The 17,031-nt window shown below is 42.4% G+C and overlaps 1 protein-coding gene across 1 annotated transcript in view; it reads right to left on the reverse strand.

Moving 5' to 3' along the window:
- The window catches only part of LOC144769536 (extracellular calcium-sensing receptor-like), a 140,165-nt gene that overhangs the window by 17,539 nt on the left and 105,595 nt on the right, over positions 1–17,031 (reverse strand). The window lies entirely within an intron of this gene.

A 17,031-nucleotide genomic window follows, 5' to 3' on the forward strand; every position in this document is an offset into this window, starting at 1 on the left:
CCTTATTTAAAAACACAAAAATTTCTCCAATATGAATTTGAATGTCCTCCGCCAACCGAAATTCTGCCTCTAGATCACTACGGCTGTATAATATATACAGACGGATCAGCACAACCCGCAGTAGGGGGTAAACAAGCTTACAGTGCTGCGTGCGCGATTGTTAAAGGTCGTTGGCACGAAGGGAAATTTAAACCAACCCTCACTAAAACACAATCCCTAGGAGATTGTACAGCTCAGCGAGCTGAACTACTAGCATTCAAGATGGCGCTTGAAAATACCGATCGAGAATTCCCCACACTCATAGTGTGCGATTCGTATTATTGCGTTCAATCTTATAATGAATACTTGCAGATCTGGCTTCAGAACGGTTTCAAGGATGTGAAAGGTGGCACAATCAAGCATAAAATGCTCTGGGAACAAGTAGCTCTTTTACAAAAAGAACTACCAAAGACTCACGTGATACATACACTGAGTCATCAACGTGATGGCGTTCACGTTGCAGGGAATTCATTGGCTGATGAGGCCGCGAAGGCAGCTGTGCAAACGGCTTCCGTAGCTGCCGTCACCAGGTCAAAAACAAAAATAGACAGCGAAATATTACAAGCTGTCAGCGCTTCAGAAAAGGATTCGATAGAACCACTCCCTAAAGGCTTTCCAGTAAAATACTCATACATAACTGATGCAAACAATGTTCCTTTTGCTCAAATCCCTGGAGTGGGGGATAGGGCAATTCCAAACATGGAACATAGGTTAGGACTAATAATAGCGGCACACGAAGGGCTTGCTTCTATCCATGCTGGCGTCTCACAGTATCATTATTAAAACAGAGATACTGGTGGCCACAAATGAGAAGACAAACGAGGAACTATGTTCTAGCATGTGAAATATGTCAAAAAATGAAAGTATCAACGGTGAGACGTCCAGCGCAGACGCCCCTTCTAATCTCGGATAAACCATTAGCCTGTGTTTATCTAGACCACTGCGGTCCCTTACAAAGGGATGGTAACTATAAATATATCTTGGTCGCAGTGGACTCATGCACGAGATTCATATGGATGTGGCCCCAGCGAACGGCTGACGCAGGAACTGTTATAAAAGATTTGCGAGTCTTTATCGGCACATACGCAATTGGCATGCTGCATTCGGACAATGGTCCTGCTTTTAGCTCTCGGGCTTATAAGGAGGCCATGGTCAGCATGGGCGTGCAATTGCGGTACTCTTGTCCATTTCACCCTGAGGGGAACGGAATTGTTGAAAGAAAAAACCGTGACATAAAGCAATCTATAACGGCAAAGGTATTAGGTTCGGGAGCTGGGTGGGTCAAACATCTAATAAGTGTCCAACGTAGTCTAAATAACTTGCCAAGAAATTCTCTGAAGGGATTCAGTCCGTACGAATTATTATTTGGAACTAGGATGTTGATCTCTGACCTTGATAGTCAGACTTCAGTGGTTAAAGAAAAAAGCTTTGATGTCAAAGACCGTTTGGCTATTTTGCAGGACTTAAACAAAACAAGAAAAGACCTGAGCAACATACAGTTGAAACAACAGCCAACGACCACTGAAGAATCACCACCTGTCTCAGCAAGACCTGTCTGGATTCCAAAAGTCGGGGATCTAGTCAGGGAAAAGATCGCGGTAAAGAAGGAATTTGGGCCTTCCTACAGAAAAGCAGTTCCTGTCTTGTCTGTCAACGGGACAAGATCAGTTGCACTACCGCCACTTGCTGGTAAAAAGGAGAACCGAGTTGTATCCATCGACCTGGTAAAACCACAACATGTGGCCGATAACAAACAGTAGGCCAAGTGGACTCCCAATAAGTAGCAGAACACCAAGGTTTGCTACCAGCACAGAGGTCCTAACAAAAAGGCTCATCACATTCGAAACGCCTAAAGAAGAACAAGAAGGACTATGCAACAATGCAATAGAACTCAGACCTCTGAAAACCCAAATAAAGACATTTAGCAGAGACACACCAATCTATACTGAAGTACCAAGTGAAAATGCAAAAAACAGAAATCCTGAACCAATTGGAACAATTGACAGAACTGCATCCGGTTACTTCATCAACTTCGATGATTCCTCTGACGGCTTCAGTGAATCAAAGACACAGCCATCATCAAAATCCTTTAAAGACAAAGCTAAGGAACTTTTGAAACATCTGAAAGAAACATATCTGGTTTCTCCATGGATTGAATTTTGGGTGGGTTTTGGTGCATTTATCCTCATACTTTGGCTGATCATGGTATTTACTTTGGGACGCTTCATTGAGGGAAAATATGCTAAAATGGACACAGCAAGTCAGAACATCAACTTGGTCCTCAAACCACACACATCTTCACACGTCGAGAAAAGAGAACTTTCTTCAGCCAACTTCACAGCCAATCCTATACCTGGTGGGGTAGCCTGGGACAACACTGACTATGAAATTTATGGTCCGGTCGAGATCCTGAAATATCCACACCAAATCAAGATCTCCTTGAGTGACTTTGCAAAACCAAACTCATTTGCTGATGATTGGGACTTCGAAAGTATTAACAACATGATGTCTGACTTAGTAATGTCTGCTAAATTTACAAAACATGATTATTTGCAAGGTTCTACAAATTATGATAGTATGTATTGCTATAACCATTATGGTAACCATTTTTTACATAAATCTGCACAACCTAGAAATGTTTTAAGTTATAATCAATGGGAACATTGTGCTACACCTCCAAAAGGAAGCTCTAGAACCGTATATGACAAATATTCATATTTTTCAGGTTTTAACATAAGTAATGCTGAAACATTTTATTTTAAATTGTCAAAGAAGACAGGGATGAAAACCATGATAACCAACACAAAATTGATATATTCAGATTCATTCTTTGAAAAAATGAATACATTTGGATTTGATTATTGGGACAAAAATGTTGATTTGAAAAGTGTTTGGGGTACAAAAGAATGGCAAGTACAGGGTATAGAAGCTTTGTTTAGAGCCTGCATGATCCCAGAACAAATGATATTTTTAAATGACACTGTTCAACAAACCACCTGTCTTGGCTTAACCAAAATCAAAGATTTAATTAAACCGTCTATTCCAAAGCCAACAATGTTTAGCAATAACTCTGATACAGATGAAGAAATAGACGTAAACCATATATTAAACCAAAACAGAACACATCCTGATTGGAAACAATGGTTGATCTGGCCCACAGATACAAATAACTGTCAAGATAGATTCCTGAATAAAACACAGGGTTTCAAAATGACCAGGCCAGACCCTAGATATCCCCAAAGACATCACCCAGGGATAATAACAACCTACAGTGTGGGCAAATTATGCCTTCAATGGCTACAAACTTCCACACTGCCTGAAATTAAGCAACACCTAACTTTACTTACTGATGGTGCTGACTTGCGTGATTTCATAATGGGACCACGCAAACAGCGTCAAAAGCGTTTCATAGCAGCCTCTGTATATGCAGCATACAATGAGGCCTGGAAGGTTACTCAAATTGAGACAGCAGAAAGAATACGGGAAATTGACCGTATTAATTTGGAAAAATCACTATCTGTAGTGGACAATGGGTTAATGACTCTGTCCTCCAGAATTTTTTCTTTGGACAGCATTGTGTCGTCAGCAATCGATATATTATCGCAAGACTTACTGTTATTACAACATGGTCAGTCACAATTGCGTTCTATTGTACAGCTTGGCTGGACGTTACAAAATCTGCGTTCAGGATATGTGCCTTGGCGTTTAATCAACACAACGTCACTATTCCAAATCTTTAACCTTACTGATAGACAAATCGGTATGGCGCAAAAGGGTGCTGATTATACAATCTTGAGCATTGAAAAACTAGAAAGATTACCAATGACAATGTCAGAACGACCTGTCAGTGAATGGATAATACACGGAATCATAAATATTCCAATCTCAACCTTCAGGTTTCAATACTGCCAAAAATATATACAGGCTGGCATGTACGAGAAATTGGGAAAGGGGTACCTTAAAACAACTTGGAACCTGCCCTATTCACATGCATGTGTCAGTAATAAAGGACAGAAAGTGTTTCTTAGTGGCAACAATTGTGCTATGTCACTAAGCGGCACGCTTCTGTGTAACGGTATTAGTTTGCACGGAGCCTGTGAAGGGAATTCATACAACCTTTCATGTCACCAGCAAGGCGCACCTGCAACTGAAATAGAACCATTCTTTCAAAGACTCTATAATGGGAGTTACATTCTTATTGTAGACCGCAGATGTTGTAGTCTTATGCCCGGGACTCCTTATCTAGTCACTACGACGGCGAAGGTCAAGTGCTGTGGACGTTCTTTATTCCCCAGCTCCTTTCCAGACAGGGAGGCAAGGGCATGGCCCAGTTTGAAAATTACTTCTATTCGAATAGATACTTTAAGCAGAATGAAAACAGTGCTTCTTCAGACGCCTACAAGGCTCACGTCATCAAAAGAAACGTATGATCTACAAGTCGCAAGGACGACTGCAGAGATACATACATTATTATCAACTAATTCCCCCGTACATTTCGCGGAAATCCTGAGCGAAATCTTAAATATTTCTGATACCAATGGGATCTCAGGGGTATTTAAGACAGTATTTTCGATGGCATTAACACCATTCAAAGCCATACTGGGTATTTTTCCAGATTTCGTCCATTCGATTTTTGGCGGACTTCCCCTGATCCTGGGACTAATTGCAGGAATCCTATTCTTAGTCCTTATTTTTCGTTATGGCAACCCATGTCACAGATCAAACTCTCGCGACAATGGAAGATACGATCCTAGCCATTGGATACCGGGACCGGATATCAAAAATCCTGGGACTCTCCCGGCTTAGAGACCTAAACATGACTTGGTTTCTATCATTTCGACCAATGTGGCAAAGGTGTGTTTTACCTGTACTAAGGTGTCTGCTATGCGGAGAAGAATGCGTGTTAGACACCTGTCTGACGCTACAATCGGATGCGCCAGTGGATGCAGATACACTGTTGGTTCCTACCAAGGTTCACGCTTTGTGCTGCCCTCAAAGGCTGCCAATCCTGATGACGGCATTCCTGGAATCTTCACCACTGCGATTGAAGAGTAGTGAAGTTCAAGATGAAAGCAGCATCGAACAGGTACGACCTTCTGTCAGCAATGCGAATCAGAATGTCAATGCAGACAATCATGCGCACGAATGCATGGTTACCCCTATTTCCGACTTAGTGGAACTTTCCCATGAAGCTGTTGACAGTTTTTTCGAAAGCCTGAATGATATGATGTTCTCTCCAGAACAGAAATAGAGACTTTTTGAGCAAGCTCGCACACGGTGTTCCCTGAATTCGGCCTTCAACTTTAAAAATAAAGTCACATGAACAATTCTTCCCACCAGTTCACGGACAACAATTTTTTAGCAGCCCCAAATTATTTTTCACAAATTTTTCGGGACACTTATCTTCTGCTTAAAGTAAGAAACTATTCCTAGAGAACTAAGATTTCTATTTTTAGATACTTTATAAACTTTAGTTGCCCGCTGGGATGTTCACAAATATTTTATTATGTGATGAGATGGTCTCGAACTTCCTTTCTGTATAGCTATATTAAGAGCCATTTCATGTGTATTTCTCAAATACCAAATTAGCAATAATGCATACAAATGCGTGTTTACCTTTGCATTTAATTCATAGCTTAAGTGCATACAATATATATGACTGCAATTTTTCAGTATATTTGAAAATTTCAAAATGCATTTATGTATTTTGGGGTGGTAAGGTATACACTATTCTCTATAGTATGTTGTACTATGTTATACTATGCATAGATTAGTAAATATGACCATAGTTAGCGTGGAGTGGGTGTCATGTATTCCTATAGGTTCTGAATCAATCCCCCTATTCCTGACCCTATTCTGGTTAAACTAACTATCAAGTTAACTAACAGTCAGCCCATGAGGCAAGAACAGCCCCCATGATGCAGATACCGTTATCTGACGCAGTCACACTACGGCACAGGAACGTGTTATCTGATTAGGTCATAACGCTTGAGATCTAATTAGACAAGCGACATTCCTCCAGCCCCTGATAAGGCATACGACGTTCTCATAACAAATCAAACCTATGACAACCTGGGAAAAACCCTGCGGCCATTGTTTTGATTTCACAGAGAACTTTAGTAAAGAATGTGCTAACGAGCAAGTCGTATGACATCTTTATTGACGTATCTATGTCCATCCTTACGTCAATCTCGGCACCTTTAAGGTATAAATATTGCCGATCTTGCCCTATGCAAACACACGCGTGGTGACAAGACGGAGCAGCCATACTTGCCGAAGCCGAGAGCAGAAGCAGACCCCGCTGGCAGCAGCCCCGCCTTCCTGACGCGCTGAGAGACGCGCTGCTATCTCAAGCCGAGAGACCCAGCACCGGCGTTTCTGGGCAGCCCTCGCAGGCAGCCTGGAATATCGAGAGCAGAGAAAGAGATACCATTCCTCATTCATCCTAACTTCCAGGTACAGAACTGAATAACCCCTCACAGAGAATTCTTTAGTTATTCACTTGGCAAAAACAAACTTAACTTAAACTGTAACTTTCTATTCCCGCCCACGCATTAGACTTAGGTCAGGTACACGGGGTAGGCGTATTTAGAAACACCAGTTGAGTACGTTTAGTCAAATGTATATGTGTATGTAAATATATTTTAATCATTTTAAACATCATATGGCTCAGAAACCATATCAATGTTTTTACAGTATTATTTTATACTATTGCTTTTAATGTATGCACTTTACTTAACTATAAGTATTGCAATAATATCGATCCATTTCTCATGTATGAGAAAAGAGACTGATCAATAAATAACACCTTTTTATTGAACACGCCCGTCTCTTCCTTTTCTCTACAATCTGATGAGACTAATAATGCACGTACTGACTGAGTAAAATAATTGCCTTGTGCTCACACGACTCTCGAGATTGACTCTTGATTAGGGGAGAGCAAAGTTGTCATGTTCTATGGTTGTCAGAAACTAAATCCCTTCTTGTCTAATCAGGGAAGTTAATTCCTCCTTGAACATTCGAGAAAGTTTCTAGCGAACTCTGAGCTACGCTGGCAAACCCAAAAATTAAGTCTAGTATCGACAGTAGTAGACCTAGTTAACGTCTGGTCTAGGCCTTTACTGCTGTAGGCATTTTTCCAATGCGCAGAGCCTATTGGGAAAATAGGAGCTACACTACATGCTACTCGCCGAAAAAGCGCTTTGACGCCACGTCAGGGGTAGTAAGCGCTATATAAATGCAATTAAAATGCAATACAAAACAGTGCAGGCAAACATGGAAATGTCCACCAGTGAGGCGTGGCTGCCACATAGTCCATATGCTACATATTGCATCTTCAAAGCAATTTTATCAAAGAGAAAAAAAATCGCACACAGCTCCTCATTTTATATTTCTGCCCAATTAGATGGAGTCCCTTAGTGAATTACTGTTAATAACTGTACAACATATGTTCCTTCTTTTCCTTGCAGCAAATATACATGGTTATATTAGAAGAGATAGATAGATTATCAATTGATCTGAATTTAAAGAAACCTGCATAACAAACTGTAATCTTAAATCCATCCTTAAACGAATATTCCCCTTATAACACATCATAAACGTTTCTGAACTATGGGCAGAACAAGTAGAAATGTAGGATTATCTCCAGACAGAAATTATCACAGGAGAAATTAGGCTTCTGGACAAACTGCAGAAGAGTGTTCCTTAATGAATTTATGTATCTAGGACTAACAACAAGCCATCAGAATGGTAAACAAAAAAGTGCGAGTGAAGTACTCGAATAGAGGGCCAGGGCAGGAAGACACAGAGCATGTGGGTGTAATTGGCAACGGACAATGTGTCCAACTTAAATATTGTGCATAGTATTTTATAGTATTTGTTACCTAGAAATGGACATTTTATCTAAATTAGCCTTAACACCAGGATCTAGCTTGCAAGTAGAGATCATCAATTGTTATTGGTCTAGAAGTATCCCAAAAGCTATTTTAAAATATGATCATGTGAATTAAGATGTGATCATCACTAAAGCACTTTCCTCTAGGTATAGTGCATTCAGGCATATTAAAGGTGATGAATATGCTTGGCCCATGGGAATTTGATACACCCAGTGATGTACTTTGAGATGTCATCATTGATGTCATCACTGATGTCACTGACCATATCAAGAGTGATGAAGTATGTAAGGACATAAGCAGTGCATTGCGAGGCATAAGTTATAGGTAGCTCAGGTAACTATAACTACTGAATATCTCTACTTTGTATGAGTAAAATGTCAGCCTAACTATAACGTCACTGTAACCTTTGTTTTTTTCTGAGCAAAGAAATATCTATATATATTTTATATATATATATATATATATATATATATATATATATATATATATATATATATATATATATATATACACACACAGACACACACATATTTATATATATGTATATATGTGTGTGTGTAAACTTCGCCACAGCAATCCCAGCAATCCCAGATCACAGGACTCAGGAACAGACGAATACAGACCCAATTGTAGGTGCATGGTGAGTTTATTAAATGCTTTGCATGCTCGCCATGATGCGTTTCAGCCTTCAAGAGTCCTTGATCACATATATATATATATAACCTACTGGCGGTCACCAGTAAATAGTTATAGTTAGGACCTTCTTTCTATTCAAAAAGCATTTTTTTCTTTTCCCAATAACTTTGGTGACGGTTGAAGAATCTTCAGGAAATTTTCAAAACTAATGGGGCGCTCCGGTCAGCTCCTGTATTGAAAGTTTCAGGGTGAATCGTCGAGTGGAGGACAAGAAAAAAGGGATGTATGCGTTTTCCCCATGTAATTTTCCGTAGGAAACTTTAGACAAAACTACAGCCCAAACTGCTGAACGGAAATACGCAAAATTTGGCAAAAATGTATCCCTTGGTTCAAAAAGAGCCCTTTTTGTTAAATGGTATAAATCCATTCAGTGGTACAAAAAAAAGGTTGAAGAAAAGTTATAGTTCAGAAAGCCTAATTATTTATTTGTATCATAAATCAACTCAAACTACACAAACACTGGAACTTCCAAAGTTGTAGTTATAACTTAATGTTATAATTTGCTCACTACCCAAAACTTATTATAGCTCATCCACCTCCGTACACAGTGTTGTGAACTCGCTAGGCAGACTAAATTAACTATAACTCGGCCCTCTACCATGAACAGTGTTGTCATTTGAGATGTCATGAGTGTTGTTATGAATGCAATGAATTAAAATTCTATAAGTGATGTTATATGAACGGATATAAGCAGTGCATGGTGAAGGCGTGAATTATATTAATTTATTCTGCCTAGAAAGTTGACAAGACTGTCTATAGAGGTGCAATAGTTATATTAAGTTTTTGGTAGCGGAAATGTATAACTTTAAGCTAGAACTGTAACTTTAGAGTTTCCAATGTTGATTGTGCATACAATTAAATAATTAAGTTTTGCTAACTATAAATTCATGTCAAACTTTGTTTTTTTCAGTAAATTTTAAAGTGTTTTAAAAAAAGAAAATTGGTATTTAATCACATAATTTTCTTTATTTTGGTATTTGATACTATTATATTTATTTTTATTTTTACATTTCAATAGTATTGCTGTATTTTCTTGATAATTTATTGTGGAGTGTTGTAGAGTGGAGTGGTATGGCATAGCGTTGTGTAGAGTGGCGCAGATTGGATTAGAGAACACTGGAGTACTGTGGCATAAAGTGCAGTGGAGTAGAGTGGTGCACAGTAGGGTAGAGTGGCATAGAGTACATTGGTGTACAGTGCAGTGGCGTAGAGTAAAGTGGTGTAGAGTGAAGTGGGGTAGAATAAAGTGACACAGAGGAGAGAGACGAACAGTAGAGTAGCATAGAGCACAGTGGTGTAGCATGGAGTAGAGTGGCATTGTGTGAAGTGGACTGGGTAGAACTGCATAGAGTGGCACTGTGTGGAGTGGCGTGGGGTAGAGTTGAGTTGCTTAGAGTGCAGTGGCATCGAGTGTAGTTTCATAGTGTGGAATGATGTGGAGTGGAGTGGATTGGCATACAGTAGAGTAGAGTGAACTAGTGTGGAGTACAGTGGCATAGAGTGTAGTGGCATAGAATACAGTGGTCCAGAGTAGATAAGAGGGCAGTAGCGTGGAGGAGAGTGTTGCAGGTTAAGGTGCTGTGGTGTAGAGTGCAGTGGCATGGAGCGGTACACAGTAGAGTGCAGTGGCATCCAGTGCTGTGGCGTGCAGTGGCATAGATTAAAGACCTGCAGAGTAGATTTGTGTAAAGTGCAGTGGCATAGAGTAAAGTGCTGCAGAGCTGATGCGAGTGACGGGAGTGTAGTAGCATAGAGCACAGTGGTGCATAGTAGAATAGAGTGGTGCGGAGAAAAGCAGAGTGGTGAAGAGTGATATGGTGTAGAGTACAGTGGCATACAGTGGCATAGAGAACTGTGGTATGGTGTGTTGTATAACTTGCCCCTCTACTCGCCTCACACTTTTTTTTTACATTTCCATAGTACCGCAGTACTTTATCGATACTTTTCAGAAAATACTGCAGTACTTCAAAAGCTTTAAAAAAATATATAATAATATAGTTTTGCTAAACAATCTCATGTCTTCCTATACATTTCCAAAACACTAAAAATCTAGATTTCACATTAAAATCCAGAACAAAGACAAAGTGTGGTCTTAACAGTATGGCTGCATTTTATCTTGTAAGGGCTTTCATTATTGTGTTTCGTCATCGCATTGTACAGCGGTGTACCGCGACGGTACCATGGTATACAGTTACCCAATATATCACCAAGTTTTTGTCCCTACTAACATTTTGTGATGTAGAGGAGAGTGTAGTGGGATGAAGTGGAGTGGGGTAGACTTCGATAGAGTGGAGGGTTATAGAGTAGAGTGGTGTGGAATAGAATGGATTGTAATATAATGGAGTACAGTGGCGTAGAGTGGAGTGGAGCAGAGTGTTGTAGAATAGAGTAGAGTGGAGTAGAGTGTTAGAGTGGACTGCCATAGAGTGGAGTGGATTAGAGTAGAGTGGAATCGAGTGGAGTGGAGTGGATTTTCGTAGAGTTTAGCTGAGTGTTGTAGAGTGGAGTGGCATATGTCATAGGGGCATATGTATCAAAAAAGTTTTGAGAATCTCAAAATGTGATTTTCAGCGATTCACAATTTGAAAATCGCAAAATGCAATGTATGTAGGATTTGCAAAAAAAATTGCGAATCCTACATATTCCTTAATTGCGACTAGCAAATTGGGAATCACAATGAAGAAATACCTCCCATTCATTCCTACTGGCCTAGAGGCCCATAGGAATGAATGGGAAGACATTCGCAATTTGCGATTACCAAATAGGTAATCCCAATTTGCGAATACAATTTCAAGGGTGCAAGGGTGCCAAAAGGACACCCTTTTGCACCCCTGAAATATGCATGTGTGCACATACATGGCACTTTGAGACAAGCAAAAAAGTGCTTTTTTCTGGAAAATCGCGAATTACCACCAACTTAGAGTTGGTGGTAATTTGCGATTCCTTAAGGCCAAATAGCCAATTTCTGGTGCTTCTAGAATTGCATTTACTGATTTGCAATTTGCAATTCCTTAATTGCATTCGCAAAATAGAGAATCCCAAATTTTGCGATTCTCTATTTTGCGATTCTCTACTTTGCGAGGGCCTTTTGGTCCCAAAAGACTTTTTCCCATTCGCAAACGGGCAGATTCTGAGAATCGGCCTGTTTGCAAATGGGAAAAAGGCTTGATACATATGGCCCACAGAGTGGAGTAAATATGGCGTAGAGTGTCCTAGAGTAGAGTGCTGTAGAATGCAGTGGCATATAGTGGAGTAGAGTGTTGTAAAGTGGAGCGGCCTAGAGTTGATGGGTGCAGATTGGAGTAATTTATGTTATATGTGCCAGCTCGATGTTGATAATTTTAAGTAAAAAGCAGCCTCAAATTCCTTTTTAGGTTTGTTTAGGATACTATAGATCTTGGAGAGACAGCACAGGTGTGCTGCCTCAGAGGAGATCTGAAAAGGAATCATTTGTTTGTACAGAGCTTATCCTGAGCTTAAGAATTCCATGGTGCATCAATGTATGCTAATGTGTTCCATGGCACATATGAGAGCACTTTGCAATACATATACTCAGAATGTTCACAATTAAAAGATTAATTTTTGATCAGGGCACGTCCTGAGCTTAAAACTTTGGAGGTACTTTAATTATGATAATGAGATCATTAGCACATTTATGTGCCTTGCGGTAAATAAGGTAAGAAATTGCACTGTTCCAAAATGTTTTTTTTTGCATATCACACATTCTGAACTCATGCATTTCAAAGCTCTATCATATATGCTAATGAGGTGATTAACACATATTGGAGCACTTGGCAATGTGTAACCAAAGGATATGGGCTATAGAAAAAAAATCCAATTTCCTTACAGCACAGAACATGAGCAAACACAACTTACAGTTATTTATACAGTGAGCACAATTTTGAAGAAATTTTGCACATAATCATAACATGTATTTTAATTGTTCAGTGTGTTTATTCGTATCTCTTAAAGGGGGCCCAGAAATCAACAGCTATGTCTGGAATGCCATGATGTCAAATAGCATTCCAACACATACTTACATTCTGCACATTGCGTCACCACAAAATAACATTTCCACTATGCCTTAAATAACTAATACATTACTGCCTAAGTACATATCATTAGCTTTACTTTACTCGAAAGTCCTAGCATAAAAAGATACACAATACTTCATACTACGGGGCAGATTTACAAGCCCCGCACACCACTTTTGCGCCGCCGTTGCGTTCACTTCTGTGACGCGGCGCAAAGGCAGCGCCACGCTGTGGGGTATTTACAACGTGACACATCTAGGGAGATGTGTCACGTTGTAAAGCCTTGCGCCACATGAAACCTGCGTCAGGTTTCATGTGGGCGTTCCGGCATGGGGGGGGGGGGGCGTTCAGGCGCTGGAATGCCTCAGAAAAGTGGCTGAGTGAAATCTACAAGATTTCCCTCAGTCACTTTTCCGACCCCGCTGCGTCAAAACCTTACGCCTGCTTGTAGCAGGCGTAAAGCGTGATGCAGCACAGCAAGTATAGGGCGCCCCGAGCAGTGCTGGAGTCGCATTGCGCTTGCAACACAACTCCAGCACTGCGTCACCTTTATGGCATCAAATGTGTCATGCATCTGTCTATTCTTGCGTCATGGTGCACCGCATTCTAAATGCGGTGTATCCATGATGGTGCATGAGGTTTCAGCCATGATGCAAAATAACTGGTGCATCCCTGCTGATATGCAGGGATGCGCCATTTATTATAAATCTGCCCCTCAATAACTAACTCAACACCCTTCTTATCCATGTAAAACAACTGGAAAAATCTATATACATCTGAAACATAACCTAATAAAAAGATAGCAAAACTCTACTGTACTGTAAAAGCATAACTTACTTATAAACAAAATATTGCCATTTCTTAGGTGCATGGCAGTTCCTGCTGGGGCCCAGCAGCAGCAAGTCCTCCTAGCACAAGGTAGCACAAGCACACCTACATGGGGTCACAGCCCAATACTTATAGTACATTTTCTTTGTCTGCCCTGTCACTTGGCCTGGGGAAATCCAGCCTCAACTGGTTCTAGGGGGTGTGGAGCACATTATTTACATGGTTCCCACCCTCCTTTGTCAGGTTGGGGCTCTGTCATCAGACACACCACAGAGGAGCGGATTCACTATTCACCTAGGCAGGCACAGACCTATTCAGGGTCAGGGGACTACTCCTCCCACTACTCCAAATGCAGATCTCCCATTCAGCCTAGCGCTGACTCACCCTGACCTCCCTGGAGCCACACACACCTCACCAGCCCCTGTCACTCCAAAGCCAGATATGCAATCCACATCAGGCAGGCAGACACATAGCACACAAAAATGCCAACTTCTAAAAGTGGCATTTCTAAAATAGTGATAATAAATCTGTGCACACCATTGCACTGCATTTATTATTACTATTCCAACCATACCAAACTTGACCACACTACTCCTCTCATATCAGAGATTACCACTGAAACACTTATCAGGGAATCCCCAATGCATTCATATGAGAGCCCAGCCTCACATCAGTAAGATAACAAAATGGCTGTTTGTCACTACCAGGACATGTCACACACTTAAGGTAAATGTCCTACATTCTACCTACAATGCACCCTGCCCATAGCGCTAGCTAGGGCCTACCTTAGGGGTGACTGACATGCAGTAAAAGGGGGATCACCGACATGGCACATACTTTACGTGTCACCTCACAGCAGCAGTAACACTGCAGGCACAGGCCCTGCAATGGCAGAGGCCTGAGACAGGTTTGAAACTCTACTTGGTTAGTTGGCATAATCAGCGCTTGAAGCCCACCAGTAGCATTTAATTTACTGGGACTGACAGGTAAATGGAATATGCCAAAACAGGTGTAGACCAACTTTACCATGTATACCACAGATACCACACACACTTTTCACTGGACAGCAGTGCTAAAGTGCTCAGAGTCCTAGAACCACCAACACCATGTCAGAAAAAAGGCTAGGAGGAAGGTAAAAAGTTCAGGGATGAACCTGCAAAAAGGGCCAAGTCTAACACAACCCCCTTCCAGACAAAAAGCAGGGCAGACCAATCACTACCTTGATGGACTTTCCTGCTTTGGGCGATAGAACATGGATGCAGACCCGCAACAGCAGAGGCACACTCCAGTTGTACGCCATTCTGAACCCATGTGGTTCCCTCTGTCAAAGCTCCCAGGAACAACTAAGCTACCCCACTGGTATTCCCTAGTTGTCCAAGGCCAGGATCAGGCCCTAGGCCATCCAGATTTGTCCTGTCCTTGCCATCTCACGGTGTGGGGGGTCAGTAACCCCTGGCACATAGTAACCGTTCTCCACTCTTCCTCTCATCAGTGCAGTTCTATACTGCCACTGATCCTCCAACCTAGGGTCCACACCCTCAGGCTGACCAGAGGTCATGGGCAAGGCTCTCCTCCCCCTACCTCTCCTTCTGGGGTTCTGCACTCTCCTCCTTGAAGAGGCACCCTCAGAACACAATTCTCCCACCAGTTCAGGACCTCTCTCCAGCAACTGGTCTTCCAACCTAGGGTCTAAACCCTCAGGTTTCACCGGGGACAGAGGCGAGGAATCCCTCCCTTTGCACCCCTTCCAGAGTTCTGCACTCTCCCACACTTGAAGACAAACTGGTCAGGACACTGCTTATAGTCATCCTTCTCTCCAGATCAAGCAGAACCTGAACCTGACCTCCTCAACCAGAGACTAAACCCTGTGGCTGAGTACTTGCCTGGCACACCAGGTCTTCTGGGGGCACACACAGCTTCAACCCCAGGGTAACACATGACTCATGTTTTGTGTGACAGTCTGCCTGGCGCAGATCTCCCAACCCCTGTCCATCTGACAGTGCACGAACATACCTCAGGACAGAAGTGGTGTCACCATGGTCACTCCTAGGAGGCTCAGCCATTAAGGCTGGCCACTAACCCACTGGTTCTCCCACTGGGTAACACATCCCCCTCTCACCCCTCAATCTGGACTCCTACACCCTCAACTTAGGAGCGGCACCGCAAGACACCAGAACCACTGGAGCTCCGTTTACAAATGCTCCAGGTTCTCCTGACACTAGGAGATCCTCCTCAAATGGCCTACTAGTACAGACTAGGCCCCCATCCTGGTGTTCCCCTAGGGAACCCTCCAGGCCCTGAGACTGGGTTTTGGCCTGGCACCTTGGGACACCGCCCATACTCACTCCTTCTCCGCTGAGACAGAACTTGAGCCCCTACACTCCTCCCAGTATACTGGGACCTAGCTGGGCTCCTCTGAACCTCTCCGACCACACAGGTCTGGAAGATACTGGAACCACTTCTTTTCGGATCACTCCTAAATGCCTCTTCAGACCCTCTGGCACTCACCCAGAGGTCTGCCTCCCGTGCAAGCTCCCTAGGATCAGAAAACTCACACTCCAACAGGTATTGGGTCAACCCCGGAAAACAATTACTGAACATGTGCTCTCTGACAACCAGATTGAATAGCCCTTCAAAATCATTTGCCATGCTACCCATCACCCAATCCTCCATTGCATCACAACACACATCCATAAACACCCCCGAAGACTGGTGAGAGTGTTTTCTACTGCCCCTGAACCTCAACCTGTACCCCTCTTTCTGAGAACCAGGCACCATACTCTGGGATCTGGGAGTGCCACTTCCTGCACTGGACTCCATTTTGCTGCTATCACTTGACCCCACCCTCACTGGTGAATCCAGACAACTAAAACTACTCTCAGGGGACAATGTACCCTCCAGAGCTAGTTTCTCTCGGGCAAAGGACCTCTCCAGAGCTAAGACTCTCTCGGTCTCCAGCCTTTTCTCTTCAAGGACCAGCGCCTTGAGACTCAACTTCTGGGCCAACAAGGCCTTTCTATCCTCCAAACCCAGCCAGGCTATCTCCTTGGCATACTCCGACTGGAGTGTGTCCAAAGCCAGCTGATGCTCCCTTTCTTCCTTCCTATCCAACCACTCCTCTTGGGACAGTGAAAAGGATGGGGCACTGCCCCCTGCACTGGACCCAGCAAGGGGCTCCCTATTTATGGGGCCTCACTATCTACTGGTGTCCCTGCCCTGTCATTTTCTTTGTCCTGTGCAGACTCTTCAGGGCAACCCACAGACCCACCACCCTCTTGGTATGCAGACAGGGCACTCTTCCTTTCAGAGTACTCAAGTCTCCATTCATCCTCCAGCCATTGGATCAGATTTTTCTGAATGCTTAGCTGGGTGTCTGACCCACTCACTGCTATGTCTCTCTCCTCACAGAACCCCCTCAATTCCAACATAATGTATTCAAACAGATCTCGTACAACAAAGGGAGATTCCATTTTTGGCAAGAGACAAAACCCACAGTGCAACAGGAGAACACAATTCAAAAATGACACTTTTAAGGAGAA

This window comes from Lissotriton helveticus, chromosome 7, assembly GCF_964261635.1.
Source record: "Lissotriton helveticus chromosome 7, aLisHel1.1, whole genome shotgun sequence".
NCBI lineage: Eukaryota > Metazoa > Chordata > Amphibia > Caudata > Salamandridae > Lissotriton > Lissotriton helveticus.